Consider the following 26028-nt stretch of genomic DNA (forward strand, 5'->3'; position numbering starts at 1 on the left):
GTACAAATTAACCACCCGCAAATCCTAATCAGCCAACAATTTTCATAATTTTCAATTGAAGAAATGACTTGGCACAAAATACCAGAAAAATGAGCATGCCATTTGTATTAAATGGGCGGAAAATTACTACAATTTTCACAGCGTACGAAAAGAAAATATGGAAGGCCAATTTTCGGGAAGTCTAGTAATATAAAATGTGGTCTACATAGGAATTAAGTGATCAAGTAACGCATTATGAATAAATTGTAAAAAAGAAGTGAAATTACGAATTTTTTTCTGATTCAGGAAAATGAAAAACATCAATTTTGTGCATAAGTATTGAGAAAAATTCGGGAGAAAAAATTCAAATACAGTAGAGGCCCGCTAATCCGGACATGGCCTAATCCGGATTCGACTGTAATACGAACAGGGTTGAAAAACTCAAAATTTCTATTTTTATATTTTTTTTCGTAATACATAGTTCTGATATTTTTTGGTAATCTTTTTAATTCCGGATAGGGGCAAATAGTAAATGTTTTTAAAATTGATTCCTTTAAGTTACAACACTCTAAAGAATGTTCATAAATATTTAACTTGACTATGAAAGTGCAATTTTAAAATATTCAATTGAAAACCTTTGAAATCAATGAAATTGAGTTTCCATTGTACATGCCTTTAATCTCCAGACCAGTATAGCATACATCCGTTATATAAACTGATCGATCTAAGTCAAGGCTTTGTATGGAACACTTTTTTATATGACACTAAATCTTCACGAAATTTGACAGAGATTAGTCTACGGTTCAATATCCGAACATATTGCTCGAATCCGACTGCTATAGCATGCAATAATATAATATATTCATTGAATGCAATATAATCAAACCGATCAATATAGATTTTGATTTCTATCGGACAGAATTCTGCTGCTACAACAACACCAATCAAAATCAAGATAAATCTCTTTTTTACCCTCTTATGCTGTGAGAATCGCACCTGTGAAGGGTATTATAGCTTCTTTGCAGCCGAAGTTATTGTTTTTTCTGGTTAGAAATGCATTATGCATTAAGAGCATATAATATAGAAAATAAAAAGACCATTCCCGTGGCAGTCGGGTCTAGGTAACCGGAATGGAACTGTAATATTAACCATTCAACTCGACATTATTCCTTGAAATTGCTTCGGGAATGTTTTCTGTCGCTAAAACAACAACAACATAAATAAATAAATAAAAAAAGCATCAATCAAAAATTTATTTCGAAAATGTATGATGATTTTTTTTTTTTATAGGTTTTCTGTCGATTTAAATATGTTTTTATGTTGAAACCGCTTTATTTTTTAATTGGTATTATCAGGTTCAATTATCTGAATTGCACAGCTGAATTGCTAACGGTTAAGAACTGTTTAATTTTATGCCCATCTTATTCTTATAGGAAAAATCTGAAAAATTGAAATGCACTTATCTCTTACCTTTCTATTTATATAATGTCTCCATCTTCATATGTACCACTAAACTTAATGTATTTTGCACAATTTTCCAATTCACTCTTGAGACTAGCGATTTGCGCTCCACTTGCCAAGTTATGCCTGACACTTTGTTCAAACAATAATGCCAGCTGAGCGCAGTGCCCATTGCTGCAGCGAATTGAGGACGAAAGTTCACTGGAATTGTGGTGTCTTGTCGTATTTTTTTGGTGTCTTTGCCCAAACAATTGACGATTCCACACTTTTTATTATTTTTACTATTTTATTGCACTAGTTACTATGCAAATGCGAATTGTGTGTGCCTTGACGGCATTTATTTTTGTACAATACTGGCTAATAAATAATATTTTATTATTTCAGACATTGCACAAATTTTTACTTTTTTAATGTGTTTCCTTGTTTTAATCGATTTAGTTTGGGAAATTCTTGATTTACACACGTTTGTATTTTTGTATACTTTCCGCAAAGGTCTATGGTATTTTCAATGCTTTTTCGCTTACGTCAATCTAATCTAATTTTTTGTGGTTACTTTTTATGCCTTGAAGTGCAATTTTATTTCGCATTTTTATTAAACCACGTGTATCTGTAGATTATAAATGTTTTGTTTAGCTTTTGCGTGTATTTTTATCTTTGCAAATTCCTCACGGATGAAGTTCATTGTTAAATATCATAAAGAGTACTAATTATTATTATTTTTTTTGTTTGTTTGTCTGCGTGTTTGTAATGTTAGAGTATTTTTTATATGCCTATTAACACTTATTCTTCTGTTTGGGAATTTGGAAATAATTAAGATAGGTCACTGAATTCATTATTTTTAAGTTAGAATGCCAACAACAACAACAAATAAATTGGAAAGTAATATCGAAATCGGTTCTTATAGGAAAATAAATATTCAAAAACTTAATTTGCATATTTCTTTTTTGGAATTTTTAAAATTATTTACCTGTTAGCAACAAAAAAATATATTTCTTGTTTTGTTTGTGAGAGGGGCTATACCAGTGTGACGCATGAAAAATTAGCCGATTTTCGTGAATTTTTTTAAAAGAAAGTACTAGATTGAATGTTTCGACATTCTATGGACGTAATAAAGTATATTTTTAGCTATATTAAAATTTTTTTTTTTTACAAAAATATTGAAAAATAACGGAGTTATGTGCTGTCTGCGGAAGTGCCGAAAAAAAAGTGCCTCAACTGCTGGCATGATTCCGGTCGATTGAGGAGCTGAAACAAAAAATTCAAAATGTTTATTAAACTTAAATATATTTTCTATACAATGAACTACGATCTTTGAAAAATATCAAAAATTAAGAAAATGGCGTAGTTTTGAAAAAAAATCGTTTTTTTACGAAAAAAATGGTCGTTTTTTTAATGCCAAATTGACAATTTTCAACCAATCAAAAAGATCGTAGTCTATTGTATAGCAAATGTATTCAACTATATCCAGTTTTAATTTGAAGTCGATCGGTCAATTTCTCGTTGAGTTATAATGTCAGCAATTTTGAAAAATGTCGTTTCGAGAAAAACGCGTTTAAAGTTTCACTTATATATGTTTGCACTTCTGAGCGGTCGCTATTTAGAACGCTGGCATTCAAAAACCGTTTAAGATACGACCTCGCCGATTTCACAGGATATTTTTGAATATACATATATAAGCTATCGAAAAAGCAAAAAAAAAAACAAATTTTTTTTTGAGAGTGTCACACTGGTATAGCCCCTTAAGTAATTTAAGCTTTAGTCTCGAGAAGTTATTTACACCAAATAGTCCAGTTTGAGATATCAGCTTTTGAGATTTCATCAGATTTTTTTTACACGTTCCATACTCCTCAAGAAGCAGGTCATTTGTCGGCATTGCAGTTATCGTAACACTGTAGGATATAGCTGCCATACAAACTAATCTATCAAAATAAGTTTTTATATGAAAAAAAATTATTTCACAAGATAGCTTCATGAAATTTGGCTTGTATTGTAGTTCAAAGTAAAAATATAATCTCCGAGTAAATTGTTCAGTTTGCACTAATGTATCATATAGCTGCCAAAGAAACAGACCACTCAAAATCAAGTTCTTGTATAGAAACCGTTTTTTGACAAGATAGCCTCACAAAATTTGGTATGGATTATTGTCTAAGAAAAGTCTACAATCTCTGAACTTATTGTTCGAGTCGGACGACAAACCGACCGATCCACATTTAGTTAATGTGTGGCAAACTTTTTAAATGGCAATATATCTTCACTAAATTCGACGTAGATTATTGTTTCAAGCAAAGCCATAATCTCCGAAAAAATTATTCAGATCGGATCACTATAACATATAGCTGTCATACAAACTGACCGATCTCTTATTATAACCTTTTATGCTATCAAAACATACTTCTGAAGCGTATATAGCTTCGATGTGGCTCTTGTTAACGTTTTTCTTATTTTGATATATCTTTCAATATAAACTCCGATTTCACATTTGCCACCAACTCACAAAATGCCTGATTATTTACAAATTCTCTCATTTGCTGCATACATTTTATCATAATAATTTGTGCAGTTGAACAATTCTTTGGAATTCCACTTTACATTACAACAACAACAAGGCAAGCAACATGTGCGTACAAACACACCTGCATTATGTTTGTTGTTGCACTAACGACAGCTGTAAATCCAAAAGCATACACACACGTAGCTGGATGGACAAACGCAGCAATCAGATCACCAGCCACACCAACAACAACAACAGCATGTGCACCACCAGCCTCACAAAAATAACAACAACAACAGCATGTGTACCACCAGCCAAGAGTACAAGCCCGGTGGCTGCGACGGCGACTGCATATTTGTGCTGCTGAGCATTACAGCGCTGCAGACGGTAATAATCACAGTAGAAATCTCTGTGTAAAAACTAAGTTAAATGCTAACAATCTGGCCGCCGCAACTGCCCCGCAGCACCAACAGCCAGTGGCGATGCCCAGTGCTTGTGCACTATTTAACCGGAGTCTGTGCTGTGAGTGTGTGTGTGTGTGTATTGACAAGTACAGAATAAGTGCTGAAGGTATCGCTGGCGTTGGCAAACACGTTTCGGGACACCATACCAATATGTGCATACAAATGTGTGGCAGCAACAAAAGCAACAAGAAAAACATACATACGTCCAAAAATGTGTGTGTGTTTTCATCTGTATATACATATGTATGTGTGTGTTGGTGGCCGCCAATGCATAGATGCTACAGCCAGAGCAGACGTCTGCTGACGCCTCTTGGCATTCATTCATCCCTAGATCATGTACACGTTCAAATTATATGCCCTGTGTCCATTCTTGGTTTGTTGCTTTGCTCATAAGATCAGCACGGGTTTTTTCTGCTTCTGAATATTTCTTTCTCATGACTTGTTGGGTTTTTTATTTATTTTTTCTTTAACATGAGCAGCAGCTGAGCCCAAAAAATGTTGTGTCGGGCTTATACTCAAGCGTATCGTCGGTATGTTTGTATATAAAGTGATCTTGAAGTCTCAGAAATTCCATACTGCTGTGCCTAGCAGTAAAAAAAAATACAAATAAAAATTTTTTTTCCCACTTCTTCGGTCGCTTATGAAAATCCAAACTGACAGATGACAGTTTTTGTTATTGCTTTTATTTTTTAAATTTTATTTTTATAGTTTTTTCTCAGGTTTTATGCAGTTGCATGCTTTCTGCCGCTCTAATCGCCCCCTTCCCATACCTGGAGTTTGCTTTTCTCATTTACGTTTGTGCTCTCTGCTTCGCTCTCTTCACATTTTTTTCTCGCAGTCACTCCTGTTCCCCCGCATAACGCGGTTTTTCTTCCGTTTTCTCAGACGTTGATCTGCTTGAGATCGCTGATCCCTGCATTGTGCACACAACGGCAGTTGTTCGCCGCTGTCATCTGATACTTTGGGGAACTATGCATTCACTTATGTATGTCTTCCGAAGTACTTAGCAACGTGCGTACCTCGATATGTGACGATAAAAGTATATTTTTTATTATTATTAGGGCGCACGCGTACCTAAGTATGCACATATGTATGTATGTATATTTGTGCGTTCTTTAGAATAGAAAAAGGAAGCCTTCTTATTTGCTGCTTCATATTTCCTCATGCGCTTCCTTCCAGCTACAGCTCTTCCTTTAGGCGAAGAATTTTATTATTATTCTTTTTTTAGCAGCTTCTGTAGTGTTTCATTGAGTTGCCATATTGATCAGCGATCATATCTTGTTTCCGTGTGTTGCTCTGCTAAGGGTGTTTTGTGTATTCTTTTTGCTTTTGAATATTTAGTTTTGAAATTTCTTGTTGAATTTCTCATACTCAATTCAATTTTGAATTATTTGTATTTGTCTCTAAGTCTTCAGTGATTTTTAGGTTATAATTTAGGCGTTTTGATTTAAGATATTTAAAGAAAATTTAAAAAATTCAGGCATCGCAATATTATCTTAAGCGGTTTCATGGGTTTCTTCGGAAAAAAATTAGCCTTTTTTCAATAATTTTTTCTCATTTAAAAAATTAAATATTTTATTAGAATTTTTTATTGTTAGAAATATACACTATTAACGCAAAATTTTTGGAGTTTTGGAAAAAAATATTTTAAACTCAGCTATTGCGACACCATTTTCGGTGACCTTTCGGAAAAAAGATGCGGCCGCGTTGGCAGGTTAATCCTTACAGGATCATCTAAAGTGAAAAAATACGTGTTTTAGTTAAAACCTTAACTTAGAACTTGGACCTTACAAAAAAAAATGAAAACTTAAGTGATAATTTCGCGACCTTCTTTTTCAAATAGTTGTAATCGAAAAAAAATCCTTCGTCTAAGTCTTTAAGAATTATAACTCAAAGACCTGAGTAAAATTTCAAGAAGATCGGTTGAGTAGTTCTCGAGAAATCTTGTCTACGGACTTCAAAAAACAGTTTCGAGAAAAACGCGTTTAAAGACGGCGCACTTAGCCTAGCTAGCCTCGAGCGCACAAGTTCTCAAGGCTGTATATCCGAAACTATTAAACGGATCAACTTGAAAATTTAGCACCATATTCTAGAGGTTTTGCTAAATTTAATAAGGCAATAAAAAAAATCGATTTTTTGAAACCCATAAACCCATGTAACCCCATATTACAAGTTCGTCTCGTTCGTCGAATGTTCGTTCGTTTTCGCTACACCGTCACCGTGAAATACCGTTTATTCTATCACACAATATGAATTCGTCCAAAGTACATATTTTTCCACCGAATTCCGAATTTTCAGTCTAAAAAATAAAAATGGTGTTCTGAAGATTTCACTCATCCCCCTTTTTTATTCATTACTTATATACTTAAATACTATATATAGTATAAAGGTGATAATGATATATCCGTTATACAAGTATTGCGCAATATAATTTTAATAGAATCAGTAATTTGGTTACAAAAAGCCTCTGCAAACTGGCCATTACAATTCCATATCTTTCGTTTATCAAGTATTTCAATTCACACCTTGCCCACAAGCAACAACAAACTGTGATTTTGTTGAAAGCAATGATTTGGCATAACATGTTCTGCTGTCATCGAGACGGATGTTTTTTCCCATGCATTTCTTCATGTAGTGTTCGTTTTGAGTCATAGCTGCCTAAGAAGAGTGAGTGAATTATCTCCATCGTTCTTGGCTGGCTAAACTGACGATTACATACACTGATCGATGCAGATTTTTGTAAAAAGCGGATGCTAAGCAATTTTATTGTTGCTGTGCGTGAAAAAAAAAATGTAAGTTCACCACGGATTTTTTTTTGTGTTTGACGTGCGGAGTCGTTGTAGGTATGTCCTCTAAGTTTCTAAGATATCGAGCTGAAATTTTGCACACTTTGTTTTTTCCCCAAAAACTTGCACATTTGGCAGAATCGGCGATATCGAACCACTATAGCCTATAGCTGTCGTACAAAAAAAAAGTCTTTTATTTTACGGCATATCTTCACGAAATTTGGCTTAGATTGTTCTTCAATGCAACGCTACAATATCCGAACATATTGTTCGAATCGGACACTATAGCATATAGCTGTCATACAAGTTGATTGATCAAAATCAAGTCCTTGTATGGCAATTTTTTTTTATTTGACGAGATATCTTCACGAAATTTGGCATGAATTGTTATACAAGATGGCGTTATAACATTTGAAAAAATTATTCAGATCGCATTACTATATCATATAGCTGCCATACAAACTGAACGATTAAAATCAAGTTCCTGTATGGGAAACTTTTTTATTTGAAAAGCTATCTTCACAAAATTTGGTATGAATTATTATTGAAATCAACGGTACAATCTCCGAAGAAGTTGTTCAGATCGGACAACTATAGCATATGGCTACCAAACAAAACAATTGATTAAAACCCAGTTTTTGCATGGAAACTTTTTTGTGAAAGGCATTATACATGCGGTGCATTCTATGATAAAATTTTTTCCTCAAATCCTTTTTTTAATTTTTCCAAAATTTATATTTTGAAAAACATTTTTCATTCAATAATTCTGTCAGGTTGAGGCTCATTTGCTACTTTTTGTGAAATTTCTGCACTTGTGAAATACATGCAGCACATCATTTTGCTACTTGCTGATGAAAGCTTAGCGTAACTTGCGGAAATCGCTTAATTTATACGCTGACTAATGCCCATACTAACGCCTAACGATCGTCTTCAATTAAGCCATACTTAACCGCGCTACATCATAGCTAGATTTTTCGCTGCAAACTAGACATCATTTCCACATATAGAAATCCTCCGCTTGCCGACTTGTTGAACTCTTCGCCACAACTTATTTTTGCTGCCCATTTTCTCAACTCATCTAAGCTAACCTCTGTATGTATGTCTTCCAAGGCTTACACAATTATTTCGGTCTGTTGTGCAATTATTCAATTGTTCCTAATGACAAAATGCGCAAATTTACATTTGAACTGAGCAACACTGTGTGAGAAATTAATGTACACAGAAGTGATTTATTAAAAATGTCAACTGGAGACCATTTAATTCATACAAGTACATATGTAAATTTGTAATATTTTGTTAGCTTAACACAGTTTGCGCGCCAGTTACAAGCGGTTTCAAGCCGTTACAGCCGCCGCAAAGTTTTTCATGAATGATCGCCAGAGCGCTTAATATTTGCTCTAGATTAATTCATATTCCCTCATGAGCTGCCCACATCCTAATGACGTCTGCGACTCGCTATCAAACCCACTTGAATTTTCACACATTGCAAAAAAGTAATAGAAAGATTTGCTGTAACTACTCGTACAAGCGCCATTTGTTCGCGCTCAATTAGTTCATTCATACTCAAATGTCACTTTTGAATTTCGCACACAATTAGTGCTGAGTCGTGTCAATCCACTAACATCAACTGTTAACTTAATTGGATGTGATTGCGGCGATGATTCATTGAGCAAGTTGTATAACGACTATTGGGAATGTTTGATATTTGGGGCAATTCGAGAACTATGAATTTTCCAGAGCAGACAGGAAGATGATTTTGGTATGGAATGAGTGGTTAAAATGAAAAAAGAACTCTTTGAACTCCGTGGTATTGTAGTTCATCATGCTAAACTCGAGAACTCCAGGCCGGCATCGGTTGATCTGAAAAATTTTGTATCCCATTGATCTCGTAGCCGAACTCCAGGAATATCCGAAAACCGTTCCCACGACAGTCGGGTCTACGTAATCGGAACGGACCCGGATATTTTTATCCGGTTAAGGACTGTCAATTCTGCAGAATACTGCCGCTACAACAACAACAACAGAGTCTCCAAAAAAGCTTAAAGGCCCTAATTTTTAGTGAGAAACTAAACAAAAAACGTCCTAAAACCAGTTATAGGGTATTGTATATAGTATACAATTTCTAACTCTCCCTCTATATATCTTGCAACATCGCCTAAGCTAATAACACGATTTAAAAAACGAATTAAAAAGTTAATTCACCTGCAACTTCGGCTTTGTTACTTCATCCCCTGCCGGTTGGGTCTACGTAATCATAAAATTCTCGGATTTGTATCCGGTCAAAGACTGTCAACTCCGTGGCGTTGCTCACATTTATTTGAAGAATGTTTTCCGTCGCTAGTAAGGGAAAAAATTGTCACTCACAAATCAACCTTAATTTTATTCTTTAATCTCCATTTCCTCCATTTTTAATTTTTGTTAAAATAATAGAAGCACTCTTGGAACTTAGATATACCGCTGCTTGATTATAGTTTATGGAGTTTTCTATCAATCAAACTTGTCTTGAAGACTGTTTTACAGGGTCTAGGCACTCAGCTGAATATTTATACTTTATTGCACTACTCAATTTCAACCAGTTTCCGGTGGTAACAAGTTAATTTTTCTAGTCGCCACTTTTCCCTTATTAAATTAATTACATAAACCGTTTGAGGATTAAAGATCGAATTTTGAGTATGAATGAAACGGTATTGTATTTATTAGCTTTAGCCAGCTTCTAATAGGAAAAAAGTTAATTTTTCTATTCACCACTTTTTTTTTATTAAGTTAGTGCCACAAGTGCCGAGTATAGGACAGGACGTCTTCAGTTTTTACGACCAGTTCGGACGTCCAAATACGGGCATCTGCTGTACAGGCACATTTATGGGTGGTACTTTTCCTGGCGCTGGTGTGTTTCCACCTTTCATCTATCCAGGCGGTGTGAGTCCGCTGCCCACACCACCAATCGAACCGATAGTAAACCGTTTGAGAATTATAAATCGTATTTTGAATATGAATGAAAAGGTGACAAAAAATGTATTTTATTTATTAATTCTTGCTTTTAGAAAGCTTATATTAACATAAAATTACTTTAGAGCAAAAGTTAATTGACCACAAGTCACCTGAAATGAAGTCTAACAATATTTTCTTCTAGAAATGTAAAGCTTCATAGCTTTCTCAGCATTTCTACCATTAGTAGACTATTTAAAATCTAATAAAATTACAGTGATTAAAATTTTTACAGGGTGTGTCATTTGCATATAAATTTTTCCAGCAATTAAAATTGCTTATTAAATAGCAGCGAATAATTTAACTATTAAAACAACAAAATATGCTAATAAAAACTGGTATTTTCATATACTTTGTACCCAACTATTACCACTTCGTCAGACATTTCATTTTGTGGCTTGCGACAGCAGTCACTTAATCATCACTCACGAATGTAGCAACGAGCATGACTTCAGCCACGACAGAGCAGTTAAAATATTTTAGTATCACTTAACCGTTACATTTTAACACATTTAGTGGCTAATAACGCCGAAATGCCGAAGATGTCGAACGAAGAATAACGAAATGGCAAAAATGTGTAGGAGAAGTTGTGAAATTTTTTTTATATTTGTGAAATATTTTTTTTTTTTTTATAAAATTAGCTGAGCAACAGAAACGAAAATTAAGAAAAAAAGTTTGCAACAACAAAGTGCGAATCGAAATGAAACAAAATTGTCAGCGCCATGAATGGGCAAACGAGAAACCATAACATTAGTCAACAAAACAGTGCTAATAAATATTGGTAAGCACTGCTAGTCAACGAGGGTGCTGGCTAGCTGGCGCGCAGTTAAGTACATATGTATGTATGTATGTGTCTAGATTTTGACTACTGACTGTCAACAAGACAACAAGCAGCAGCCGGCAACTCGCAAACTACAAACACATACATATGTAAATATGTACTCATATGTAGGCACCAAACACAGCTGACAAACTGACAGACGCTTTTTCCGCTTTGCGCCAAGCGTATGTATGAGTAGCTTTTGCGGGTACGCAAGCACAGGCGTTCATACCACAAGTAGGTTGGCGGCAACGTAGTGGGACGTGAGGAGGCTGACAACTGTCTCAGAACTTTTTACGCTCGAGTAGCTAAACGCAGTGCAAGCAGCTTGACTAAATTTGTCTAAGCTCAGCCATGCTTGAGTTTGTAGATTTTTTTTGCATATACCGCTACTCGCTGACGTAAGTTCCATTGATGCTGAGCGCGCGTTTGAGGCTTAGTTCTGCGCCGCTGTGTATCCTGCTTGTATTTCTTCGATATTTTTTTCGAACAATAAACCTTTATTTTAGTGGGTTGTCAGTCAATGGCCAAGCGCGCTACATACATACATATGTATGTCTCATATGCATATGTGAATATGTATGCTTGTGTGTGAAGTCTTAAATTGTAATTCGTTCAAGTTTATGGTGTCGACAAAACCTGATTTCCTCTTCGGCAGCAGCCTTCAATGCCTCTTTAGGTACTTATTCACCTATTTACGTGTATTTACAAGCGAATCATGCACGCATTAATAGTGTAATATTGTATGTATTTTTGCTATTTGTAGCTGAATTTGGCATTTGGCTGAAATATTCATTCATAAAAGCAAAGCTGTCAGCAAGCTTACGAATTGTGAAATTTTTTGTTTAAAGAAACAGACTTACATACATACATATGTATGTTTATTTTTTAATATTTTATTTTGTTATTTTTGTGGATATTGTTTGTTAACTGTTAAATATATTTCAGAAAGTCTATTTTATTAATTTTTGTACATTTAATTTTTTGTTTTATACATTATTTTTTAGTTTTTTTATTTTTATTTATTTAATTTTTTAATTTATTTTAATTTAATTTAATTTTTTTTTTAATTTTTTTATTTTTTTTTTTTAATTTTTTTTATTTAATTTTTTTTTATTTTTTTTTTTTTATTTTTTTTTATTTTTTTTTATTTTTTTTTTCTTTTATTTTATTTTTTTTTTTTAATTTTTTTTATTCATTTTCGTTTGTTTCTATTGATTATTCTTTTGCGCATAAATTTATTACTTTTATCATTAAAAATTAGTTTATTTTTACTTTATTGGTTTTTAGTCCATTTTATAAAATATTATTTGTTATATATTCTTAAGTATTTTTAGATTTAGGATTTTGTATTTTTTTTCTATTTTTTATTTATTACCGTTATCGCTAAAATTATTTGCTTAACGTATATATTTTTTTGCTTCACTAAAAATCTTAAATTTTATTCGTTAATTTTATTTTTTTTTGTTTATTTTAATTTTTAAAGTGTTTTTTTATTTATTTATTTGTATTAAAAATTTTTTAATGTTATTTCTGTCAATATAATTTACAATTTGTTTAATAGTTTTTTATTATATTTTTGTAATATTGTTTTAATATTTTCTATTTTCATTTATTTGTATTATTTTTTTATTTTCGTTAATTTAAATTTTTATTGTTATTTTGTTTTATTTTATTATTTTTTTTAGTTTTTTATTTTTTTTTGTAATTTAAAATTTTTTTATATAATATTTTTTTTTAAATAAGTACTTTTTTATATTTTTTAAATTAATTAGTTATTTTGTTTTATTATTTACTTTTCTTTATTTTTTTTTTTTTGTAATTTGTAACTTTTTTATATAATATTTTTATTTTTTTAAATAAGTACTTTTTTATATTTTTTAAACAATTTAGTTTTCTTGTATAGCCAAATTATTTTATTGTAACAATTTTTTTTAATTTATTTATATTATTCGTTAGTTCTAGAACATATTCGATTTCATAATTTTTGTGTTTTTATTGTTTTTGTATTATTAATTTTAAATTATTTAAAATATATATGTATGTATAAACCTATTTTTGTATAATGTGTTTTTTTTATAAGTTTGTTTTGATTTTTTGTTTTTTTTTTAATAATTTTTTATATTTCTTTTAAATATTTTTAAATTTTTTAAATTCCATTTTATAAAAAAAAATTGTTTTTAAATTTTTTTAATTAAAAAAAAAAGTTTGTTTTTAAATTTTTTTAATAAAAAAAAATTGTATATATGTATTTTACATGTTTTATAACTATTTTTTACATATTTTATTATTATTTTTGGATTGTAATAATACGTGGTTAAATTTTTCTCTTTGGTCTTTTCCAAATTTTTACTTTTGTTTTTGTTTTTTTTTTAATTCTAATTTTACCCTCCAAATTGCTGGTGGGCTGCTGTGTCTACTTGCTTTGCACAGCGACTTTTATGGTCAACACACTTCCCGTGCAAGAAGTTTCCGGCTTTTATTGCGCACAGCTGTGCTCCAAACTTATGACCGCTTTACAGTTTTTTGGCTGCCTTCCTCGGCACACCGCAGCACGTCGCATCGTAGACCATTTTTAGTAGCTATTTTGGCCGAATTCGCGCACATTGTTGACATGTTGATGGATTTATTGAGTCATTGGCTGCGTTGTGGGCAAAGTTGGTGGTGGCCAATGTCGGTGCGGCAAGACTAGACACCACTTATGATTGTACAAACCATGCTGCCACTGCACTGTTTGCTTTTGTTTGTTTGCTTAGCTACTTTTCTAGCGCGCATACATAGCCACCGGCTCATACACAAGTGTGTGTGTGCGTGCCTCTTTTTTGTGTGGGTGTTTGTTTCGCTTTGCTAAGTGAAAAATCGCATTTCGAAGGCGCTAATGACTAATTAGCCGGTAACGAGTTTTTACTTGAACTTATTTCATTTATGTGAGTTCACTTTTCTATTTTTCTCCTCTTAGCATTTATTATTGTATTGTATCTTATTATGTACTTATCTGTGTGTGTATAGTTCTGAATTCGTGTCTTCTACGAGTATGCTACGTAAATTGTCATTTGCTGACCATCATTTGTGGGGGCAGGCACCTTCGCTGGCAATTTGCACTGGCCAGCAAATTCAATGTGAAATTAGTTGAGTTGTAAATTAGTTGAAATAATGCAAAACATTGAAAAGCTATTAAGTATTTGATTAGTTCAATGTTACACGGTGTGCCGTGTGCGTTGGGTTCCAGTAAAAGGTGTTTGTTTATAGAAGGCTTTAGAAAGGTAATGAATTCGTATTTACATTGGCTTTCTTTTCGTTTCATATTTTTGTTGCTCACTTTATTTTCCAAGAGTTCTTAAAGTCATAAAAGAAATTTATAAAGTTTGTATGCCCAGTATAAGATATGTACATATGTATGTATGTGTGTTGGCCACGAAGTTTGTAACTCCCGCAAAGAAACGGGGAGACGAGCTATCTTCAATTAGCCATGTCCGGCAATATATCCGTTGTTGTTGTTGTTGATATTTTAGCTGCAGAAAACATTCCTGAAGTAATTTTAAGAAATGGTGCCGAGTTGACAGCTCTAGGCCGGCTAAAAATCCAGGTCCGTTCCGGTTACTTAGACCCGACTGTCGTGGAAACGGGTCTATATGTAGGTCTTTATGATCTTAGTTTTTGAAAGTCGATCTAAAATTTTGCACATGTTCTTTTCTCCCCAAGAAACGATCAGAATCAAGGATCGATGAAAATCAAGTTTCGAACATATTGTACAGATTGGACCATTATTCATCTAGCTGACATACAAACTAATCGATAATCAAGTTATCTTCATCGATACCCTTTAATGGTATAAGAAATGCACTTGTGAAGGGTATTGTAACGTTGTTTTTTTTTTCTCTTATTTTGTATATACGGTAGATCGTTTCTATCACAGACGGTTTAACGTAATCGGAATGGAGCTGGACTTTTATACGGCCAAAAATTGACCGCTCGGCAGCATTCCTCAAAATTAAATGCGGAATATTTTCTGTCGTTACAACAAACCTTACTCGGAGCTATGAAATTGAAGCGAAAGTTTCTTATTCGTTGCGACAACAACAACAGTTATGTCTATGAATCCGTAAGGAGGGAGGTTTTTCCGGTCAAGAGTTGTCAACACCTCAAAATTCTTAAAATTTAGGGAATCTTATATTCCGCTACAATAAGTTTGTATTTTTCTTTATTAAGGCCTTAGGCCAGACTAGAGCACCAAAAAGGCCTTATTTTGATCATTTATTTGCCCGACGTCCGTTGCTCAATTTGAAAATCGCTTTTGGAAGCAAATCGTGTTTAAAATTTTACGTACAGAAGCTGATTACCCAAAAAATATTCTTCTATTTTCTTACTTTAGATCCCTAAAGTGTAAATAATCGACTTTTTTTTAATCCTAGACCTGCCTGCTCGCCCATCGCATCAAAGATAAAGCAGGATCCTCGCGTTCTTTCTAATTCCCACATATCTGAGATATAGATTAGCAGTTCCTTACAGTTCGACGGCAGATCTTTATAGTTCGACGGAGCGTTTTATTTGGAAAGAAAGTTCCTAGAGTGTCTTTGCTCAGAGCAAATAGTTCATCTCTAGCGTTCCACACTGAAATTTTGTAAAAGTGTCTTCTGAAGTAGTGCATAGATCCAACGACAGATCACAAGAGGACAGCGGAATTCCGACTTTCGAAGCGCCTGAAATTGTGATAAGTGTGTCCTCTCTCGAAAGCTCTCTGGTTTTGCAGTTTTCAGCAATGCTGCTGTGACCTGGCGCCCAAACAAGTCGGTTAACAAAATAATTTGTTGCCTAACCCCATAAAAGAAAAAATAAAAAAGCTATTTTTCTACCTCACTATACTACAGGTTACCGTCTTTGCCTTAGCAGGCCATATGTCTCCACTTTTCTGTGCTATTATTTATAGCTGTGCATGTATGTATATATGTATAGTATGGTATGCATGTATTTTCAGTGCTACTTCAACATCTACTCCCATCATAACAAGCTGCCGTGGCTTTCTTAAATATGCCTCAGATCTCTTTAGTTCTTTTAAAGTTGTTGCTGTTTTTCCTTGCTTTTTTGCTTTTGTGTTTTATATTTTCCAGCAGCATTTCGCTGCTTATTTGTACTTGCATTTCCTTTACCTTGCCACTTTTTGCTGCACAAGAATTTTCAACAAAAGTTTACTCCAGCGGAACTTGCGGTGTTATTTTTAGTTTTAAACTTTATCGTTGCTTTTGTTATTGTTGCTTGCCCATTACTTTTGTAAATATATACATGCATCTACATATATATTTGTGCATTCCTTCCTTGCCTTTGCTTTTATGTGTTGCCCTATTGCAGCGCTGGAAAGTGCCTATTCGCTCGCCAGTCTGGCTGTCTTCAATTCTTACCGCCCCATCAAGTGTTGTTGTTGTTGTTGTACGCTTCAGCTTGCCAACACCTTTCTCATCATGCATTTGGTGCTTTGTTGTTTTATAGAAATTATATATACATATGTATGTATATACATAGTTTTCATTTTGTTTTTGTATTTTATTAATGCGCACATGCATGCATATTGTTGTTTTTATTGTGCTAAGACTTATTGAAGTGCTGGGCGGTGTGTGACGTATGTGTGATTTGGTTGTGGGGTGGGTAGGGAGCATAAATTACTTGATTTGCCGTTGGCGTAGCAGCGTTTGTTTATTAATTACGCTTCGGTCTTAGCAATTTACTTAAAATATTTACTGAATTAAAATCGAAATGCTGCAAAAATTAAATTTAAGACCAGCACTATATATAGAGACTATTTAATAGAAATAAAAATTAGATTTTAGTGTACATCTGATGTGTGTTTTCAATCAACTTGTGTGTCGGCAGCGCAATTATTTTATATTTTTCTGCTTAAAATTTCTATTCAAGTACAGCTGCACCGAGCAAATGTTTTATTTTGCGGGCTTTGTCGGTATATATGTTTGCTTATTTCATATCAGATGCGATGAGCCTCTGAAATTTTGCACACCTCCTTTTTTTCACCGAGAAGCTGCTCATTTGTCGGCACCAACGATCTCAGATCGCTTTGGATATGTCGATCAAAATCAAGTTCTTGTATGGGAAACTCTTTTATTTGATGAGATATCGGCACGAAATTTTGTATGAAGTGTTGTCTAATACAATGGTGCAATCTCCAAAGATCTTCTTCAGATCGGCTCGCTTTAGCATATAGCTGCCAAACAAACTGATCGATCAAATCAAGTACTTGTATGGCAAACTTTTTCATTTGACGAATTATTTTCACGAAATTTGGCATGCATTATTTTCGAAGGGAACTCTATAATCTCCGAACAAATCGTGCACATCAGTCCACTACGGGATGTAGCTGCCATACGAATTGACCTATCAAAATCAAGTCGTTCCATCGAAAACTTTTTAATTTGACAAGATATCTTTACGAAATTTTGCATAAATTATTTTCGAAGGCAATACTACAATATCTCTAGCAATCGATCAGATCAGACAACTAAAGCATATAGCTGTCATACAAACATATCGATGAGAATTAACTTCTTGTATGGCAAAAACTTTTATTTGGTGAAATATTTTCGCGAAATCAGGCCTAGATTATGGGTTAGATAAAATAAGATAAATAGATGAGGATTGCAGCGCGACCTAAGGTCTATTGTGCCCTCTCCTAGATCACGACGACTCACCAAGCCCCGGTATATGAAGAAACTCCATTATACTGATAGGTGCTAGTGAACTGATGTGATTCCTATTTGAAAAGGCCTTTATCCAGTGTCTGCAGACCGCTAAGCAGCAGGTGTTCTGGAGTTTCGGGCTCCCTGTCCCAGGATCGGTAATTTGCACAAGAAACTAGGCCCATGTTATATAAGTGAGATTGAAATGCATGGTCTAAATGAAGAAAATTATTTTTCACCTTTTCAAGCTATAAGAAATACACTACTGAGAAAAAAAGTTTTTTCTTGTTTTTATCATAACACACTCACCTCATTCGGTTATCGTTTAATAACTCATTCCAAGGTCTTTAAAGTCGTTTCGGCAAATAAAAAAAATCTGGGTCACGCGATTACGTTATCTACGATATGCTAAAAAATGTTTAACATTAAATATTTTTTATGTTTTTTTATTTTTTTTTGTATTTTGGTTTGCCTTAATTACCCTCGCTTTTACTCTGAAAACACAGTTCTTAAGCAAAAATTAATATCTAAAAATAGTAATAATTAAATTGTTATCTCCAAGCATTTAATGTTCAATGCTCAAACATAAAAAGCAAGCTACAGTGTCTACCAGCAGTAATCGTACGCCACGCTCCACTTAACTGACAACAACTAAAAGATAAATAGTTGCATTGAGCACTAAATTCACTCGACTCACAGCGCGAAAGTGGTAAAATGTGTAATTGTATTCATAAAAATGATTTACATACATGTATCTTTTTGCACAACAGCTTCATCATCTACATAACATTAATATTTAAGTAGCTTTTGCTCCTCGGCTACAGTCAGCGTCTATTAATTTCATTTAATGTTCACTTAAGATGACTTACTTACCGAAGTAACATGCTTTGTGGTTGCTCTTCGCCTCCACGCATTCATTAGTCTATTAAAACGGTATTGTTTACTATATTATATGAGAAATTTATGCTTTAAATGACGTAATTAAATTGTAATTGCACACACACATGTGTAAATATTTTTTTATATTATTAATTTCCGGGCAGAGACCGTAGATCATGGAATATTTTTTTTATTGTAGTATAAATATGTTCTTTATAGTTGACCTGCTGCTGTGTTCTTCAGTTTTTCATTAATTACAGTGGTGGGTTGTGTAAATGTAACTTCAGATATTAATAAAAATGATTTCTGTTTAGTTAAAAGATTTTAATTATATAATATATTTTTCTATTTCAATAAAATATTGCCAATTTTATGGAGAAAGTCGTATCTGGTGAATTATTTCGCAGTGGTAACCCATAATAGGAAAACTTGGACATCTATTGGTAACATATGTATTCCACAAATAATACTTTGTGGATCTTTTTCGACAGCTTTTATGTTATCTCTAAATCGGGTTTGTTAAAAAAAGGGTTTGCTTCCTCATTCAATCATGTTTTCTTATTTTATTTGATGTTTTTTTACGTAGCGGGTCCCTGGGGAGGGATGTTCCGCCTTCTCTCTTTAGCTCGCCTTCAAACGGATGTTTTTTTGGCTACCCAGAGAATACTTGGTCTAAGTCGTGAGTTGCTTCAGCAGTTGTAAAAGAATCGTTTCTGGCCACTCCCAAGTAAAGATAACTTTCCTCGCTTGCTTGAACTACTACACATGAATTCATCCTCCATTTCGGCGTAAGCGGTGTCTACGCGATAAAAAGAAGAAAGAGGGGTTTTTCGTTATCCTTTCTTCAAAACACGTTTTAAATTATTTTTTTCTCTCATGTTTTTTCAAGTAACTCTGAATATAGGGTAACTTACTATATAAGTTTTAACATTTTTATGCTCGATAATAGATTTTTGAGAAAACAGTGATTCATTATCAAACTGTTGAGAAATACCTATGTAGCTCTCTGTTCAATTTGTTTATCACTTAGTCAATATTTATCTCTCTTTTTTTTCCTCTCACCTTTTTTTTGCTGCGCTATAATTTTTCTCTTTCCTCTTATTTCTATCTATTCTCTGAATCTCTCTGTCTATCCATTGTTTAGGTGTTAGAACTTTTATCATCATTTTATTGTAATATTTTTGTCTGAGGTTAAATCAAAATTCATTCTTATTAAAAACTTTATTTTGATTTTTCTTTAAAATTTACAAAATAATAAAGGAAGTGTGAAAATTTATTGTAGCCTTCAAAAACTATCTCAAGCCAATATTTTCTAAAATTTTCTTGTTCTCTCTCTCTCTCTGTCTCTCTCTCACACACACTCTTTGTCTCTCTTTCTCTCTCTTTTATATAATTAAGTTGTCAAAAATCATTGTAGAATAGGTCTCTATCATTTGGGCCTCAAACACTATCTCTAAAGCAAATATATAGCAGCCTAATATTTCTTTTTAAAATGTACCCATTGTCTCTCTCTCTGTCTCTCTCTCTATTTTGTTAGAATTACGGTCATAACCTAAAACATGGCGAAATAACAGCACTTGGCTGGGTCTCAATTCGACTCCATTCCGTTAAGAACTCTGTCTTGGGATTATTAGAATTACATTCATCATTTGCATCAGCTGATTGTCGACATTTATCTGAGTTTAAATAAACTTTTTCTCATACCTCATTTTTAAGTTATTTTTTTCTTCAAAAGTTCTAAAATTAATTCAAAAGTAGCAAGGATCATTGTAGAATATATCCTATCAATCACTTTGGTTACAAAACCTACCTGGAAAGTCAATATTTAACCACAAAAAGTTTCGTAGAGGTAAAAATGTAACTGTTGCATTTTCTTACAAGTTGTATAACGGTAAATATTAAATATAAAAAAATCCTAAGATTTTAATAACAGTAAATATACAAATTTCGTAAAATAAAATGGTATTCATACCAATAAAATAAACAGGTTTATATTCCGGTTGGATAAAATTCCTCTTTGCACTGCATTTTTACTAACCGCCACTGTGGCATAATGTCTATTCACTTGGGCGATCGATTTATTAAAACTTACATATGTATGCTGCCTTTCTAATTGACTTGAATGACGTTAGTAAAACTTGTTTATCACTACATGCTTAGCTTATTAATTTTATATACAATTCCAACAGTTTTCCACAAGAAAGTAAAGAAAAGCAACAAATAACACTAAATTAACACTGTTCTTCTGCATACATACAAATTGATGGGAATATAGTTGTTTACGCAGCGCCCACCTAGGGTGACGAGTTGTGCACGTTTTTTTTATTTTTTTTTACCTGCACGAGGTAGGTTTTCCCCGCTGCCCTGCTGCCTTACGCAGCCCAAAGCGCTTCCCAATTTCAATTATAACTCATAACTCTTTTTATTACAAGTAAATATTCCAGGGAAGAAATAGCCAGTAATTTGATTTGTAATTTCTGCTGCATGCGCATACAAATTATGTACTTACAGTGTTGCACACACACACCTACACAGCTATTTGTGGCATAATTTCGCCTTCATCGATACTTTCTTGTTGGGTAAATCACTTAGCACATGCTCGGAACTCGGAAGTCTATTGACCAGTTTAACGATTTAATGTGAAATTTGTTGAGTTAGCTCATTGATGTTGCTGTTGTTGCTGTAAATTCCCGAGATAACATTGCTAGGCGTACATTTCCATGAATATCTATAGACCTGCAAGTATTTACCAGACAGGTTCATCATATATTTATTTAGGGTTAAGTCGGTGGTAGTAGATAAAGAATTGGCTTGTTAGCCCACTATTAGCACTTCATTAAGTGGACGTTGTCATGTGGCACCTACATACATACACACATATAAATGTTTATACGCACCCACAAAGGTTCTTATACTTCACTTCGAAGAGTTGACGAACCTCGAGTTCTAAATAAAATAAGTATATTCATGTTTATTTTTGCCATTCACTTGAGTATCGACAACAAATGCTTATGTGTGTATGTGTAGTGTATACTAGCATGACGCTTCGGTATTTACCTGTAAATACTCATGTTGACATTTCGTTGTTCGACATCGTCATTCCGTCGCTTTTATTTGCACACTTGATGAACAATTGTTGTTTCGTCAACATTTATTATTTAGCCTTATCAGCGCTCCACTATTGTGTTGTTGCTGCTATTTTCTTCATTATATTGTGCCATAAAATGTATGAATGCGCGAGTTAATGTTATTAGCCCCAGAAATAACTGCAAATGTGTACTTGAGTGCCCTGGGTTCGCACCTTCGCCTCTGATAAGATTAAATATATTAAACAATAGCAACAAAAATCGTTATGAAATATTTGTGTGACACGCCTTTTATGTTGCGCATAAGCAGTTAGCTTACAGTTATGGACATAGACATAGGTACCGACGATATCAAGTTGCAAAAATAAAATTTTTTAGTTGAAAAACTGCTTTCTTTATTTTCGTTTGTAAAATTTAAAGAAAAAATTAGCGGGAAAATAATTAAATTTTAAAAATTATTCGGTATATATAGTACTACGCCAAAACTGTACACAGAAAAGCCTTTGGCCTGACCGAGGAATTGCGCATCTAGTAGTAGAACGCTAGAAAGTATGTGAACACCGACCCGCTCCCATTCTATCGATAGCGGTTCTAGCGACCAATCAATCCGTGCCTTTCCTTTCACAATAGCTGCTAATCATCTGGTTGTATTCTTTCAACATTTTGTTTCAGCTTTGCAATTTCCTACGATTCCGCTTTGTTCCACAAAACGCTGCACTTCATTATACCTTACTTTTTTTGATTGCAGTCTTATAATAATAGCAAAGAGATTGGCACTCGCTGATATTGATAGTGAAGCTAGGCACTCCTCGATCAACCCTGAATGCACTGTTAGTGTGTTCAAGGCTAGTATCTCCGCTCTGCTATCTGAGTGAATGGTTCCTTTTCTGAAGGATGCCGTACCCCAGAGCAGTAGATCCGCTGCTACCTTAAAAACTGTAACCTCGTCTTGGAAGACCCTGCAATGGATAGAGGAAATGTGGAGCTGGAGTTCATAGAGAGCTCCTGACAGTAAACGACTCCAACCAACTTTTTTTCTCCCAAGCTTTGACCCATCCGTAAAGAAGCTCACAGCTCCACTCCTCCAACGGCTTCTTCCCATCTACAACTTCCTCGCCGGTATGGGGTAGAGAAGAAGCCGCCAGAGTTCGGTTTGGCGACTCCATGATCCAAGTGATCTGGAATGAAGTTAAAGTGTGTGAGGTTTTCCAAGTGTTTAGACAAGTGTTCTTTTAGGAACTCAGATTTTCTGAGTCTGATAGCAATTTTCGTAGCCATACACCTGCCGACGATTTCTACGGGCACTATGTACACTAAGGCGTTAAGTGACATTGTTGGAGTGGACCTTAGTGCACCACACATGCTGATAAGCGCCGTTGAAAGCTCTCGAGTTTCTTTGCAAGTGTGGTCTTTTCTAGAGCCTTTCTAGGGCTTGACTATGGTGTCAAAGGGCCAGAGGGCTACTTTCGGTCAGGGACCCCATATTTTGCAAATGGCGCCACTACGGCAGTATAAGGCAATCGATGTTTTTTTAAAGGAAAAAGGTTTCAGTCAAAGTTCGAGCAGGAAAAAACGTATAATTTGAAGGCTTCGAATCACACTATCAAACTAATACTCTAGATAAAAATTATGTTGAAGGATAAATCAATATTTTTAAGCAAAAAAGCGATCTTTCATTTGTCGCCAAAGACTTTTAAGTCCATGTAATATGTTATTTCTCCAAATGTCAGTGGTTGGGCAGTAAGGTTTAAGCTGGTTGTCATGAAAGTCGTCTAACGGGAGGCCCAATCTAAATTATTGTCCGATGATTTCCTAAGGTGGAATAAGCGGCGTTGCCACCTATTTATTTTTATTTATTGTTAAGTTTTTCTCATTTCTATAGTAATTTTTTCGATAAATTAAATAAAAGTAGACATATTGTAATGTTAAATCTAAGCCAGTGTTGCCACTTTTCGATTTTTTTTATTTTTGTAAAATTTTTTTCATTATATTTCATTAACTTTTCCGATCAATTAAGTCGAATCATCAGTGATTCCGTCCAATAAAGTCGAAGCGGTGTTGCCACTTTTTGATAAATTTATTATTTATTTTTTTGTTAAATTTATGATTTCGAAAAATTAATTCTCAACCAGTGTTGCCACATCTGAACAGTTAACTGATTTTTAATTAATTTCTTACATTTTTAACAAATTTTATTCGTTATTGTTATTGTAGCGGTAGAAAACATCCTTTAAATTACTTTGAAGCATGCTGCCGAGTTGACAGTCCTTGGTCGGATAAAAATCTGGCTCCATTCCGGTTACGCGGTAATTTTGATTCGTTTTATTAAATAGGTGTACTCATTTTAATGCCCATATGTGTACATACCTTCAACAAACACATATAATATACTTTTGATCGTCATTCAGTTGATTTTTATTGCCATTTGATTTGCTCCGTTATTTACTTGCCACTCAGTTGCTTTGCACTTGTCCATTTTTCACAGCACTTATTAATAAATCTTCATGATAAATAAACATTTGGGTAAACTTTTTGGCGAAGTTCGTGTGTTTCTGTTGTGTTTTGCGCATTTCACCCACTTCAAAACAGCTTGCACAGATGTGGCATGTCTGCATTGCATCCATTTACCGTTTTGTTGAAATATATGTATACTGAGTATGCCGAGTGAGTGACCAAGTGTTTATTTAGATTATATTATGCGGTCGGTTGAAGGCGAGACGTCGACGAAGGCGGCCAATTGATGAATGATCTTGAAAATAAGTGCTTCGCAAATGTACTGAGTCAAAGTATTTAGTAGCTGTGAATGTACGAATGTCAGGATATCTTTAGCTGTGAGGAGTTCATAAAATTGCTGATCTTTTGTCTGCTATTTTCATACATACATATGTATATCTTTCCAAGTATTTTTTTTCTTTTTTGATATTGTTTTTATTTTGATTTTTTGATTTATTTGTATTTTGGTTTCTGGTGCCTCCTTCTAGCTTTGAACTTGACCCAAGCGTAGGTGCAATAGTTGGTTGGTGTGAAAGTGGGTGGGTGCCAAATGGTGTTTGTGTGGGTGTAATTTGCGGAAACATTGTGCATTGGAAATTATTTTAGCTGCACTGTATTTTGTATTTCATTTCACTTTTAGCATTGCAGTAAATAACGGTGATTTGTATATAGTTATAAATTTTATAAAATATGCGATTTGTTGTAGATACTAAGGAAGTGAGAGAATGATTGAACAATTTTTTTTCTCTCCTTTGAGCATGGTATTTGAAAATTCATCAAATATGACGTCAAAGAAATTGAGAAATAATGTTTAAAAATTATTTAAGCGGTATTCTTCGCCATTAAATGCCACAAAGTAAGAAACTGAAAATATTCAATGACTGTTTGATACATCATATAACAACACCTGCAACTCCTTGTTGTTTTTTTTTACAATTTTCTTAATTTCTAAGCTTATCAGGCGAAATCTCTTTCTCTTATCTTTCTCAATTTGATACCACTCTCAACTAATTTGTTCTCTTTTTTTTCTATAATTGAATTCTTCTTATAAAATGGTCTTGAGTAAGTCGTACTAACAAAACTATTGCTTTCTAATCGTATTTTGTACGCCAAGAAATCTAACAATCCTCTTACGACCAATATATCCATAGAGTTTTCTCGAAGTCCTTTTTTTATTCCTTTATTGGTTCTGTTTGACTTCGAACTGCCGAAAAAGTAGTTCTCTAAACATCAGACATGATTCGGTCCTAAAACATAAACGTCTTGATATAACCCCACTTTCAGTTAAAATATGTTATTTATGTTTTTAGAGACCTTTTCCAAGAATATTACGGAATGAAAAATGTATTCGTAAGGATTCATATTTATGGCATATAGCTTTAGATCCTTAATTTGCTGGTTGGTGTTCTGTGGTATTAAATTTGGTACTCTTATGTGTTATGGATTTGCTAATCTTTAACCGATTTCTAAATCTGTCTTAAATCAGGTTTTATTTACTAATTTAACAAGGCTAACTAGTTAAGAAATAAAAAAATAGTCTTTCTCGTGTTTTATAAAAAGATTTTCGAATGTGCAAAGAACATTGTTCTGTTTGCTGTGTACTGTTGCTCTTTCCTTAACACCCGACTGAAGTTTTACGATACAAACATATACGAAGGGCTATCGCAGTCGGGTGGTAACCTTCTAGTCTCAAAATGGGATTTTAGGAAGGTAGTCGACTGTGAGCAAGAACATAGTTCCGTTTGCTCTATACTTTTTGTAGTTTCCTTAACTCCCGACTGCAGATTATTCGATACGAACACATACGAAGGGCCAACGCAGTCGGGTTAGGTTACCGACTAGTCTCAAAATGGAATTTTAGAAAGGTAATCAACTATGAGCCGGAAACTGTAAATCTTCGA

The 26028-nt window shown here is 33.8% G+C and overlaps 1 protein-coding gene across 1 annotated transcript in view; it reads left to right on the forward strand.

Moving 5' to 3' along the window:
• LOC126752946 (protein Star) overlaps window positions 1-26028 on the forward strand; it is a 97782-nt gene that overhangs the window by 2907 nt on the left and 68847 nt on the right. The gene's annotated exons all lie outside the window — the stretch shown is intronic.

This window comes from Bactrocera neohumeralis, chromosome 3, assembly GCF_024586455.1.
Source record: "Bactrocera neohumeralis isolate Rockhampton chromosome 3, APGP_CSIRO_Bneo_wtdbg2-racon-allhic-juicebox.fasta_v2, whole genome shotgun sequence".
In the NCBI taxonomy this organism is placed as follows: domain Eukaryota; kingdom Metazoa; phylum Arthropoda; class Insecta; order Diptera; family Tephritidae; genus Bactrocera; species Bactrocera neohumeralis.